At 40.5% G+C, this 12,645-nt stretch overlaps 1 protein-coding gene across 3 annotated transcripts in view; it reads left to right on the top strand.

Annotated features, from left to right (window-relative positions):
• LOC122974901 (protein PHTF2-like) overlaps positions 1 to 12,645 on the top strand; it is a 52,546-nt gene that overhangs the window by 2,446 nt on the left and 37,455 nt on the right. For all 3 annotated transcript variants that reach the window (XM_044342980.1, XM_044342981.1, XM_044342979.1), the window contains exon 2: positions 7,207 to 7,266. The gene's annotated coding sequence lies outside the window, so the exon portion shown is untranslated. The remainder of the gene's footprint in view (positions 1 to 7,206; positions 7,267 to 12,645) is intronic.

The following is a 12,645-nucleotide window of genomic DNA, read 5'->3' as shown; positions in this document are numbered from 1 at the left end:
ATCAAGTGAGCTATGCATGAGATCTAATGATATTTTTTGTAAATTGGCATGGATCTCTTAAATATTTATTTGTTTAAAAAATGTGAAAAAGTATAATTGTTTTGGAATAATGAGAGTTAGAGTATCAGCAGGTTCCCTTTTGAGCTACAACACAGTGTTCAGGTAAAACGTGAATATATAGAGAGAACAACACAGTAATTTCAGCTGAAATCATTTTAATTTTAACAGTGTCTTTGTGGGACTGCGTGTAGCTGTGTGTGTGTGTAGATGTATGCTTGTATCAAACATTTATCAGACATCTTGTTAAAAACCCCAAAACACCAAAAAGCATTAACATTTCCTGTAACTAGGTCTTAACATCTCATCTTGTCAAGTCTTGTTCGGTCTTGTCCTGCGTTCTCTTCAAACACAGTCTTTGCAGATGTAACCATCATCATCATCACAGATGCCATTATCTTCTCCACAGCTCTCGTGGTACCATGAGATGCACTGACAACAGCACACCCAGTCCTCTGTGGCCTTTAGGTCACTCACATCACCATATACTCTATTACTTTCTATTGCTGCTCTTGTTTTGTGCTCTTTTCTCTTTTTTCTCTTTTCCTTTTGGTTGTTTTTCGTTCTTTTTGTTAGTAATGTAATCAATGTGGTCTATGCTTGTTAAATGGTAGGTGGGGGGGGGCTTGGGCCTTGTTCTTTCCCATTTTGGAATTGGTATTAGGTCACTGAGATGACTGGTCTTGTGCTGACCTCAATAGAGGATATTCATCCTCCTGATGGTTTGAGGAGTCTTGCTCAGGAGTGAAGTCATGGAATGAGGACGACTCCATATCCTCCTGAGATGTGATGGTCAGCACTTCTTCAGAGACCACCACATCCTCACTGAAAGTCAAGATTGCTGTATCCTCTACTACGGGCAGCTCAGTCTCTGTGGGGAGCGCGGCCCTCTCTGTCGTCATGCTCGGTGCGTACACTTCATCAGGGATTATGTTCTTTTTAACAGGGGACATCTCTGTGCCCCTGAATCCAGCCTGGGTATTTTCAACTGTCGCGGTCTTCTTCCAGGCCTGATGAAACAGAGCGTTTTACGGAGCGTCTGTCCTGCCATCCTCCTTCTTCCTCTGTCCACTTCGACTCCTCTTCATACCAGTTGTGTTTCAAATGTTTGAAAAGTGCTTTGTCAGCAGGCTGGAGTGCATGTGTGGTGTGAGATGGAAAGGTCATCACATGCACATTTTTTGGCTTTCATCAGCTGTATGAAGTCCAAATTGTAGACGTGGTTACTGTGGCCATCCAACAGGAGGACATTGGGCGTTGGGTCATCCGTTTGCAGCTGCTCTGTAAATATCTGACCTCACTCCGGGAACAGGTCACTGTTTATCCAGCCGTTGTCAGAGAACCTAACGGTAACATGTTCTGGGCAACCATAAAACCACTTACACGTTAGTCGCTTGCCTTTTTACAGACGACCATTGTGCAACTAAATGTTCCCGCTGCGTTGAAGGCTGCAAGGACTGTCGTGGTCTCTCCTTACCCGCCTCCACAATCACACGTGTGGAGCGAAACTGGTCTTGCAGGCCAGACTCATTGCAATTCCAAAGATGTGATGGAACATCTTTGATTTCAAGTTCCTCCAGCAGGTCTTCATACTGTTGAAACCACTTTCCTACCACCTCAGGGTTCAGCCCTGCTGCTCCTGCTGCTGAAAGAGCCTCTGGTTTCTTAATGCTGAGGTCTGGATTCCCTTTCAAAACATTTTGAAACCAGTAATACCCAGCAGGGCCTTTTACTTCAGAGAAGCCTTTGATATTATTGGCCTTTGCATAATTAAATGCAATTCCCTGGATGTCTCTTTTGGTAAGGGGGAAACCTCTTTTGGAGAGGAGCTTAATAAGACCTGGCAGTTCTTTCTTGGATTCCTCTGGCAGGTATTTCTTCCTCCCAGATGTATAGACAGAGCCAGCAACTTCTCCGCTAATGCGCCTTTGCAAAGTGGTCTCTGGAAGCCCCTGCTACAAAGCGAACATTTGGTGTCTCAACTGTCTCCTGGTACTTGTATTAATGGCACCCGTCATTCTATTGTTTCTCCACTGGTTATACTGACATTTTCCTTCCTTTTCCTGTCTTTTTCTCTTCTCTCTTCTTCTCTATCTTTTTCCCTTCTCTGCCTGTCCTCCTGCTGTCTGTAACTTATCATTTTATAAAAGATTAAGATTCTGTGAACAATTTTTGCGCCCTCAATTTCTGTGTAAGAGTGTGTGTGTGCGTGGCCCATTTTAGCTAGCTGGTCAAGCTAAATGGGCCAGTACTTAAAATGACTTCTCTCACAAAAATCAAAGTTACTATTTGCTTTGTTGGTATGCTTACTTACTTTATGCTTTATCACATGAGTAATATTTGCTATGTCATGCTCACTTACCATATGAATTCTCTGACATACTTTGTGTAACACTCTGCCACGCCCACCTTAGCAACCTCAGACCAATCAAAACTAATGTTACCTGTCAACTAATGTTGTAGCAACAATGCAATATCAGTTATTGTGTGTGTGGCTGTAAAATTTTAAAGGTCTATGATGCGCCAACCTTATCTGGCCCATTTTATTTGATGGCCCGTTTTAGCTGACCCCACCCTACCTGAACTTGTTGCAGCACAGCATTTTAAGCTGGTGCACCAGGTTTGTTTTGGTTCTGCCTGCATAGGTTGCGCCTATATATACTTTTTAATACAACTGTCTAGTTTTGTTTAATTTTTCTCACAGTACAACTGTTGCTCATAGAAAAATAACAACCATAATGTCCTTTTTCTTTTGAGAGTGAGAACAGAAACACTCGGTGTAGCTGAGTCTTTATGGTTACAAAACCGTGATGTTTTAAAGTGCAGTTAATTGTCAAATCAGTTCGTCTTTGCATCCCTACTTCTAACAAAATTGATCAAGACCTGCATCCGGATCTAGGTGGCTTACCACCTTGGTTAAACAATCTCCTGGGTTTCCTGTTGTTAAATTGTTAAAGTGGCAATCCATAAACGATAGAAAACATTGTTTGGTTAGAAGATTGGATTGCTTGTCTTCCCACAGACCTGCATCAGGATCTGGGTGGCGTACCACCTTTACTAAACAGTCCATCTGCTGAGGGATCATTTTCTAAGTTATTTAGTTCTTCAGTTAATCGTTTGGAAAATGTCCATCACAATTTCCCTAGAACGCAAACTGACGTCTTCAAATTGCTTGTTTTATCCAACTAGAGATGCAACGATTAATCGATTAGTTGCCAGTTATTAAATTACCAACTACTTTGATAATCGATTAATCGTTTGTAGTCATTCTTCTCTAAAAAATGTCCAAATGCTCTGATTGCAGCTTCTCAAATGTGACTGTAAACTGAATATCTTTGGGTTGTGGACTGTTGGGGGGGGGGCCAAAGAAGACATTTGAGGACGTCATCTTGGCCTTTGGGAAACAGTGACGGAGTTTTTCACCATTTTCTGACATTTTATAGACCAAACAACTAATCGATTAATCAAGAAAATGATCAACAGATTAATTGATAATAAAAATAAATGTTAGTTGAAGCCCTATATCAAACCTTCACTCCAAAATCCAAACATATTCAGTTTATTATCATAGAAAAGCAGCATATCTGAACATGTTAGAGGCTGGAAGCGTTGAATTTTTTTTTTCTCTCTGTCTTAGACTTGGCATTCTTGCTTTAAAAGAAATGAAAATGGCAGTGTTGGTTTTCTCTACCTATCTCGTGTCAGCGAGGGGAAACTGTTGCAAGCATCAGCAGGCGCTCAGGCTCTCAGTTTGGCAGGCCATCTGATTATCCAACATGGTTTACCATCCAGCCAGCCTGTCTGTTCCAATGTCTGACTAACACTGTCATCACTCACCCAGATTTTCCACTGCAATCATAATTCAACCCGTAAATTAACCTCCGTCAGTGCACTGGCAAAGCTTTGTATAAATCCATAAAGCTGACACACAGTCAGGTCAGTCAAATAACACTTTGAAGCTTAACATCTACCTTTAGTTCTCACATACAGATTTCTTAGATTCCTTGTAAACCTGAATACGTCTTTAGCCTTTAAATCCTGTTATAAAACAGTGACATCAGCAGAAATGTGTAACTGACTTGACTATTTCTGGACTGTAGCCAAGAGTTTAACATATTAATCTCACTTGCAGCCAACAGGTACTTATACAGTAGCACTGTGCAATGTGAATGTATATATATGCATAAATTCCTGCTGGTTTTATGTCTTTTAATATTATATTTAAAGAAGTATTTTCAAAAAATTAGAAATACTACTGTTACATTATGATGAAGCAAACCTGTAATTTAATTTAAGCTGTTTTACCTACATATTTTTATATCTCAGGCAACTTGGTGATGCCTTTTATTTGGAGAAACTTATAACAAGTGTCACGCTTATGTAACGGGCGCGGAACATACAGAAATCATTGATTTTAAAATGGTTCACCAAGTCTGCAAGACATTACAGTTTAACCCAGATACATCAGAAAAAGATTGTCAGTGAGATTACAGATGGTTTTGAGTCTGTTATAAGGTGCCATGAAGTGCCTTTGAGCAAGGCATTTAATGCAGTTGTTGAGTAGGAAGCTGTGGTTGCAAGAGCACTTTGCAAATGTTTGCAAAAAAGGTGGTGAGAGTGTTTGTTACTTGTTGACAGATTGGAGATGAGAGATGAAATCACTGTTGCCGTGTCGTGTGTGTTGAATGTTGATAAGACTGGCGTTGTGTTACACCCAGCTGGCAGACCTGAGAATCCCAGGAAACACACACTGTAGCGAGAGCTGCACAGTGTGTGTGTGTGTGTGTGTGTATGCCTTTGAGATGGACAGTGATTCATTGACTATCAGTTAGGCTAGTAGTACTTGTCAGTCCACATAGCTGCACAGTAATTCTGTGAAAAAAGGCTCATGAGTGTTTTTACGTCCAGAATGCCGAGGTCAGTCTGCGGTGTGTGTGTGTGTGTTTGGATTTGCATACACATGCATGCGGTGGTTGACCGAGCATCTCAGTATGAGTGTGTAGCATCCACAGATCCAGACTGCTGTCTTTGTCTGACCAGCGTGTTCCTTTGTATTATTTTCTCTCTCTGTCTGTCTCTTTGAGGAGCTCTCAGACGACGCTCAGTGTTTTGTGCAGCTTGAATCTGCCCGCAGAGCCGGTTACATCATCTGCTGCAATGTCGTTACATCACACACTAGACTGTCATCTTGTGTTACAGCAGCAGAACGGGCAGTGATTTAATTCATGGAAATGTGGCAATTTGAGTGTCGAGCGCAGGCAAAAAGGTCGCGGGGAAAGGTCAAGCGGTGTCGCAGTCGCTAGACAAATGCCACGTTACGAGTTGAGCTGCACTGCAGTACAATGACAGGTTGTGTTGTCTATAACATGTCGCCGTTCACTTTAATTATGTCTGATAATTATCATTATTATTATTATTGTTATTGTTGAAGCCAAAGCAAATAGCAATAGTCTGTATTATCCTACTGATATCAGGCATTTTTTGACACGTCACAGGAGGAAAAGCACAGGTGTAAATAATAAAATTAATGATAATTGTGCACGCTGGATCACTGTCATTGGCCTACTGGGACCTGTGCTTTTCTTACTATCACAAGTTAAAATGTCTGCTGTGAAAAAAGCCTATTATTATATACATTTTTGTAGTTTTACTGCAGGTGCAGATGCAAAAAACAAGTCAGCTTTTAGATATTCCCACCAAATACAATTAACAAAAAAGACCAATTACACAAAATATCAGCAGTTAGAAATACAGCCTTCTTTTTTTTAAGTATAAGAGTGGACCAATATTATCATATTGTCGTCTTTCTTAAATCTGCGAACACTCTCATAGCTCTCACAGGTGTTTTTAGTTATTTTTTTAATTAGACTTCTGCCCAGGCTGAAGGTGGGCGGAGCTATGTTAGCAATTAGTGAGGTCATCGGACTCATGTGCTAATTAAAGTTAGCTTTTGGTGCACCTTTTAGGTGGAACAAATGATAACAGGACAAACAAACGCAGTATATACATCAAAATACGTGAAATATCTCAGTATTTACTTGACGTATTGGCACATAGTTAAGTACAGACTTTAATGGTTTGCAGATAATCTATTCGAATGACTTCGGGGACTCTGAGTGTTTTTTTGGTCTTGAGTGAAATTTCTCAACTGCGAGATGGATTGCAATGAAATTTGGAACACACTTTTATGTCCCCCTCAGGATGAATTGTAATAACTTTAGTGATCCCCTGACATCTCCGTCACTGTTCCTTTTTCTCAAATAGATGTTGGATTCACTGGAAACAGCCAGAAAATCTCTACAGACTCACTTCTGAAATCGCACTTGTGGTTGCATTTTGTCGAGCAGCATTCGCCTTCTTCCTTTCACAAGACTTTAAGGAGGTCACTGCATGAATCTCCGAGGTAGTGGTACTAGTCAGCCTTAAACTCAGCTAATGTGTTTTGGCTGCTGCTGTCACTTTGATACGATGTAGGTTTGTCAGACTGTGAAGAAAAGGACAGCCGTCGTGCGATCGGCCTACTGCAAAGCTACGCTGAACTATTTGCCCCGAGGAACGCCTTCGGGAGACGTACAGTGTGTGACTTTTAACTTGCATGAGTTACAGGGTTACCTGGCATGTTAATCTGTCATTCTGAAGGATAATTGATGGTGGTAAACATGACATGCTGGGGATGATGATGATGATAAAAGAGGAGATAATGATAGTGATAATGGTGGTCAGTATCCTGACTTTCCCCAAGAGCTAGATCATTCACTATTGCTGCCTGATGTTATTCATATTGTTTCTCAGAGTTCATTCTGTGCCTAGAGAGAGAGGGTGTGTGTGTGTGTGTTTGAATCTTATCAGAGACACAAGCTGCTTTTTAAGCCTCATTACGTGGACATCAGCCAAAGCCTGGTTACCTATTTTTACACAGAAAGTTGTAAATTATGAGTCTGAGTGACCAAAGGAAGCCTCTATTTCCTGAATAACTGGCTTCACCGGTATAAGAGGGCCTGACAAGCTCAAACACTCACGCATAAACACACAGACACACACATAGACAGGCTGCTGTTGTTGCTTTGAATCTCTAATGTGATCATCCCAAGCAAGACTGTCTTGACCTTCTGTCTCTCTCTCTCTCTCTTTTGCTTTCCAAATGTCCAGCTCCTGTCCTAATTTGGCTGTGAGGATCAAGCACCAGTCAGCTACGCAGCCTGACCAGAGGTGAGTCCAGTCCTGTGTGTGTGTGTGTGTGTGTGTGTGTGTGGGAGAGAGTGAATTCATTGTGTTTACTAGTTAGCAGCCCTCCCCAAACTCCACATAGGCTGTTTTGTTTGTGTGCTCCATGCTTCAACGCCCCTTGTTCTGTTGCTGTGACGGTGTCACACACACGCACACACAGAGACCCTGCTCAGACAGCAACAGTTCATGAGTACTGTTCACTCTGTCTGAGAGAGAAAGACTGATGGAAAAATAAGGGAATGTGAAAAAGGCCATACTTCCCCTCTGAGGAGAGTATGAGAGGAAAACGCAGGTCTTTTTATAGAGTGTGTGTGTGTGTGTGTGTTGTAGACTGTGACGTTAGGTCCGTCTATAGTCAGCAGCAGTAGCAGCCTGTGTGCGTGTGTGTTTGTGTGACTCAGTTCTTTTAGTTCGTCTGCGGTTACTGGTTTCCTTTCCAACAAACACTCTCCATGTCAACATAAATCATAACTGTCTATAATTTTATCAAGAATTCTTCCCTGTTCTGTTCTATCCATTTATGTGTCTTACTGAATGTACAAATTTGACAAATCCCACACACTTTTAAAGTAAACAACATCAATCATTATTGACAATTATTTGGCATGATTAATGTATATCAATATTCTCTAAGACAGTGGTTCCCAACTGGCGTCCCACAGTCCACAAGTGGGTAATTCTGAATTTTGTGGGTAAAGTATCTGTTGAGCTTGAAAACAACTTTCCTTCTTCTTTGTCAGTTTCAGCACTGCAGCTGTTGTGTTGCCATGTTCTTTTAATCAGGCTTATTTACATGTCCTGTTGTAAAAACAGCTGTAGTAGCCTGAACAAGCCTCAGCTAGTTGTAACTGCCATTGTGTAGCATGTAGGGCTGGACGATATCTCTTATTAATTTGATTAACTTTGATTTTGTTTTTGCATGATATGTAAAATGTGTAAATCGTGAAATCGAGTTGTTACAAGATGCACAAAGGTTATTTTAGTCAAAAAGTAACTTAGATTGTAGCTGGCTACATTAGCTGTTTTGAATCATGATAAACTCCCAGGAGTCCCGCGAGCGACGTGTTTGTAACGCTACACGTTCACCTGATGCTGATTACGGGACTGTCTCCAGGTGGCTAGCTGTCTGTGGCTATCTCGTAGTGAATTTAACTCATCTAATCTATGAGCAGGACAGAATGAAGATGACACTGCACACTGATCTGCGCTCTTGATTTGTAGTTAGTTGACAAGGTATCATCTCTGGTTACCGAAGTTGAAGTGCTGGCAGCGCTAGCTAGCAGTCTGCAGATAGCAGCAGCAGATCAATTAGTGAGCGGACCTTTTCTGCTCTGTCTGTGCTGAAAATGATGATCAAACTGGATGTGATCTACTTATTTGAAGCATCTGGTTCTGACAGTCAATAGCTGCGTGGGATAACCTGCATTTAATGTGTAATGATGACAGCCTTGCAGGTGGTGCAGGTGTTTTTAATATTCTTGCACAACTGTCTGAAATAATGTTTCAATCCTGCATTTTTCAGGCAAACAGAAATCAAATAAAATTGCTAATCAACCTCAAGCTTGAAAGAAATATTGCCTTTTAAGCCGTAATTGCACTCTTTTGCTGCAATGCTTCCTATTTCATTAGATTCTAAAGCCCCACTTTTGTAATTAGTTTTTATTTGTGAAATAGATGGAGTGAAACAAACCAGAGGTGTGTTAAATCAGTCTGTTTGTGGAGCGTGACCCGATGTCTAAGGAAAAATTTGGACCCTGAGGCTAAACCACTTGGGAACCACTAGCTCTAACACACATAACACATCCATAACAGTGGAAACAGCCAGCTCTATTAAAGTAATAATAATGCCCAGGCTGGCTTATTGGGACACTGTGACTGGCCTTATTTCTAGCGTGTGTGTGTGTGTGTGTGAGTGTGTGTGTGTGTGTGTGTGTGTGTGTGCTCTTCTATATATCAAGCCCCGTATAGGTCAAGTGTAGAGTTGTTTAGTGTTACTTGAGATTGTCAGGGAATCACCCTACATGATTGAAAGCATGATCTCCTCAGCCCGCCCCTCTTGTGTTTCACATACAGACCCCCCCCCCCCCCCCAACACACACACACTTCAACCCGTCATCGTTGATTGAGCAGCGTCATATTTCCTATAGGCATGCAAACACACACGCACACACACACATGCCCCCTCCCTCACACCAGCACGGACATGTAACCTGCGCCCATCATGAAATATAGAGCACCCAGAGAGAGAAGGAGCAGCTAGAGTTACATATCACGAGTTAACGGACTCATGAAGGAGGTCTCCTCTTGTATTCATGTTTTCATCGTTCATCTCAGCCTCTGTATTTGAGGCAAAATCACTGAAATCTGACATTTTCTATCCTTTTCTGACGCATGTCTAAAAAGTAGGACTATACTCTATACGACTAATTTGTCTCTCTAAAAACCTGCTTTGTGTCAACTCTGATAAGCATCGTATCTTGTGGAGTTGTTATCAGTATTGCTTCATGCTCAGTTTCCTTTTTACCATCGCTCTCTGCCTCTCTCAGGCCAAAATAAGCAGCATGGTTTTCACGTAACAATGCAATTTTTACAAGCAAATTTGTTTTCTCGAAGCGAATTTAATGAAAAAGCGTCTTATATTAGTGAGCCGTTTTCACAGCTCAAGCTTTCCCGGCTTCCATATGGAAGATAAATGAAGCCCCGTCACATGAACCTTCCTCCCACTAAATTTAAAACCTAACATAACTCATTTCAGAGTTTATCCAGCTTGTAAAACCTGTGATGTTGCTGCGGCGACCGGAGGGATGAAGGCAGCGTATACAGTTACACATCACAAGGTTGAGGAAACGCATGCTGTACTGGCTGACCTTAATGTGTTTCTCCTCTGCTCTGCTGAACTTAAGAAACCTTCACAGACACAGCGTTGTACTTTTAAGGTATAAACGGGTAAAGCAGGAACCTTTATTTACAAAATAGAGAAACAAAGTCATCAGTAGGCTTGTGGTTTGATAACAATTAATGAAGTCAGAATCTAATATTGAATCCACTTACTGATTCTGTTTAGATTTAGCTTGCAACTATTTTAAGCTGCATACTTTATGGAAAGCCCTCTAAAAAGTTACTAAAATGTTTACAGAACTTATAACAGGCTTTGCTGGTTAGTTTACATATTTGCTATTTATTTAAATGACTGTCTGATCTTTGCCCTTGTCTTTTTGCTAATAAAAAAGAAAAATAAAAGATTCAATAAGACGCTCATCAGCTGTAAGGTGTCAGATTTAAAAAGTCAGAGGGTTGCAGATTTTATAATTATATAAAATAGAGAACCATTCTCAAAGAATCCTGCCCATCACACACACGCACACCAACTTCCACATTACACACAGTTTCCATCCAGCAAACACACACCACGCCCGTGCTTAACATTCGCATTTGGCGTGTGTGTTTATGTGCGTTTTTGTGCCGGGTTGCTGGTCTCCTCATTGGGATTTCAGAGATGAATTTGACCTAAAAGAAGTGGAGCTAAAAGTCAAACAGAGGACACGCAGCTCATGTAGTACTGAATCACTAAAAATAGTAGCTTATCAAATCATATAAATGCAAACAGAAGAATCTAGATAAGTGTTTGTTTTGATGCAATTATTGTTGTTGTTGTCGCAGATTCCGATAAGCTATCAGCACTGTACTAAAATAACGTTTTCCTCTATTTTAAAAAAGAAAAACATTGAGCACAGGGGATGGGTATTATCTTACATTGATACCACTAAGTGCATGACGCCCGAGTTTGATACTGATGCCTGACTTTGAGGAACATAAACATGTTTTTCTACAGAACTTTGCCTTTAAAGATTTAGATTTGGAAATAAGTAAACAAGACCACCAATATGAGGAAACTTTCTGTACTTGACTGTCTTCGATCAGTCAATCTGTGCTGCAGACACAATCTGATCAGTACCAAAAAAAATATTGCAGTTTGATACCCAGCACTACTGAGCACAAAAACACATCCATGATCACAATCCACTTTATGTAGGGCTGCAACTAATGATTATTTTCATTATGGATTAATCTGTTGATTATTTTTTCAATTAATCGAGGAGTTATTTGTTCTTTTAAAATGTCAAGAGAAAGGTGAAAAATGTTGACAACTGTGTCCCACAACCCAAGATGTAAACTAAAAATGTTCCAACAGTTCACTATCATAAAGGACTAAAGAAAACAGAATTTGTTCACATTTAAGAAGGTGAAACCTTAGCATTTTTTCTTAAAAAATGACTCAAAATGATTACTCAATTATCAAAATAGTTGCCAATTAATTTTCTGTCGCTTGACTAATCGATTAATTGACTAATCATCGCAGCTCTACTCTTGTACATACCTATGGGAGTTATATATTAAAGGAGACATATCATGGTTTTTGTGATTTTTCTGTCATTTATATATTGTTAAAATGTCAGATGTTAAACCTGGTTAAAGTTCCAAAACTTGTGGTGAACGTATGTAAAAACGCTCCCTGCAAGTCAAAAGTCAGGGCTTCAGTCTGCCATGTTTGTTAAGTTACCTCTACTTCCTCATCGTTTGCACACGCCCACAAACAGCCGTCTGCTCTATGGTCTCCCTCCACTCGCATATTTCAGATCGGATTCAGACTTGAACACGTACGGATGTATTTGAGAAATTGACATCTTGAGCTTTTGGAAGTTGTTTACGCAGCTTCCAAAAGCTAACCAATCAGAGCAGAGTGGGCTCATCAGGAGGGGGGTCTTAAAGAGACAGGAGCTAAAACAGCCTGTTTCAGACAGAGGCTGAACTGAGGGGCTGCATAAAGGGCCAGTTAAGATGAATAAGGAGTTTTTAAAACTGTAAATCAAGCAAAGATATAAGAGTAGAGCCCCAGAATATAACTATAGACCTGGAAATGTGCATATATCCTCTTTATGTGTGTTATGTTTGCAAGACAAAAACAATCCAGATCTGATACATTATAATGTTAGCTAGAAATATGTTTTTAGACAGGCAGTAGCAGCAACACTAATAACCACATATGGTTTCTATAATAAAAAATAGTCCATTTGTTTTTGCATTATTCAGAAACATTTGAGGTCTTGACTTAGACGGAAAAAAAACCTCCTTAGATGGTCTAACAGTGTGGTTTCCTCTAAGTGTATCTCTCTTCTCTCGCTCTCTTTTTTTTAAATTATCTTTTACCCTCGATGCAGGCAGCACGAAGCCTTGTGGTGATCACATGTGCATACATACACATATATACACACACACACACACACACACACACACAGTCATAGACACAAAAAGAGCCTTCATATACACTGTGGCCTGCATAATACATGCTATCTTCCTTGA

Source organism: Thunnus albacares, chromosome 23 (genome assembly GCF_914725855.1).
Source record: "Thunnus albacares chromosome 23, fThuAlb1.1, whole genome shotgun sequence".
NCBI classification, from domain to species: Eukaryota; Metazoa; Chordata; class Actinopteri; order Scombriformes; family Scombridae; genus Thunnus; species Thunnus albacares.
Note: the sequence above shows the minus strand (reverse complement) of the source record. Positions and strands in the feature narration are given on the sequence as shown.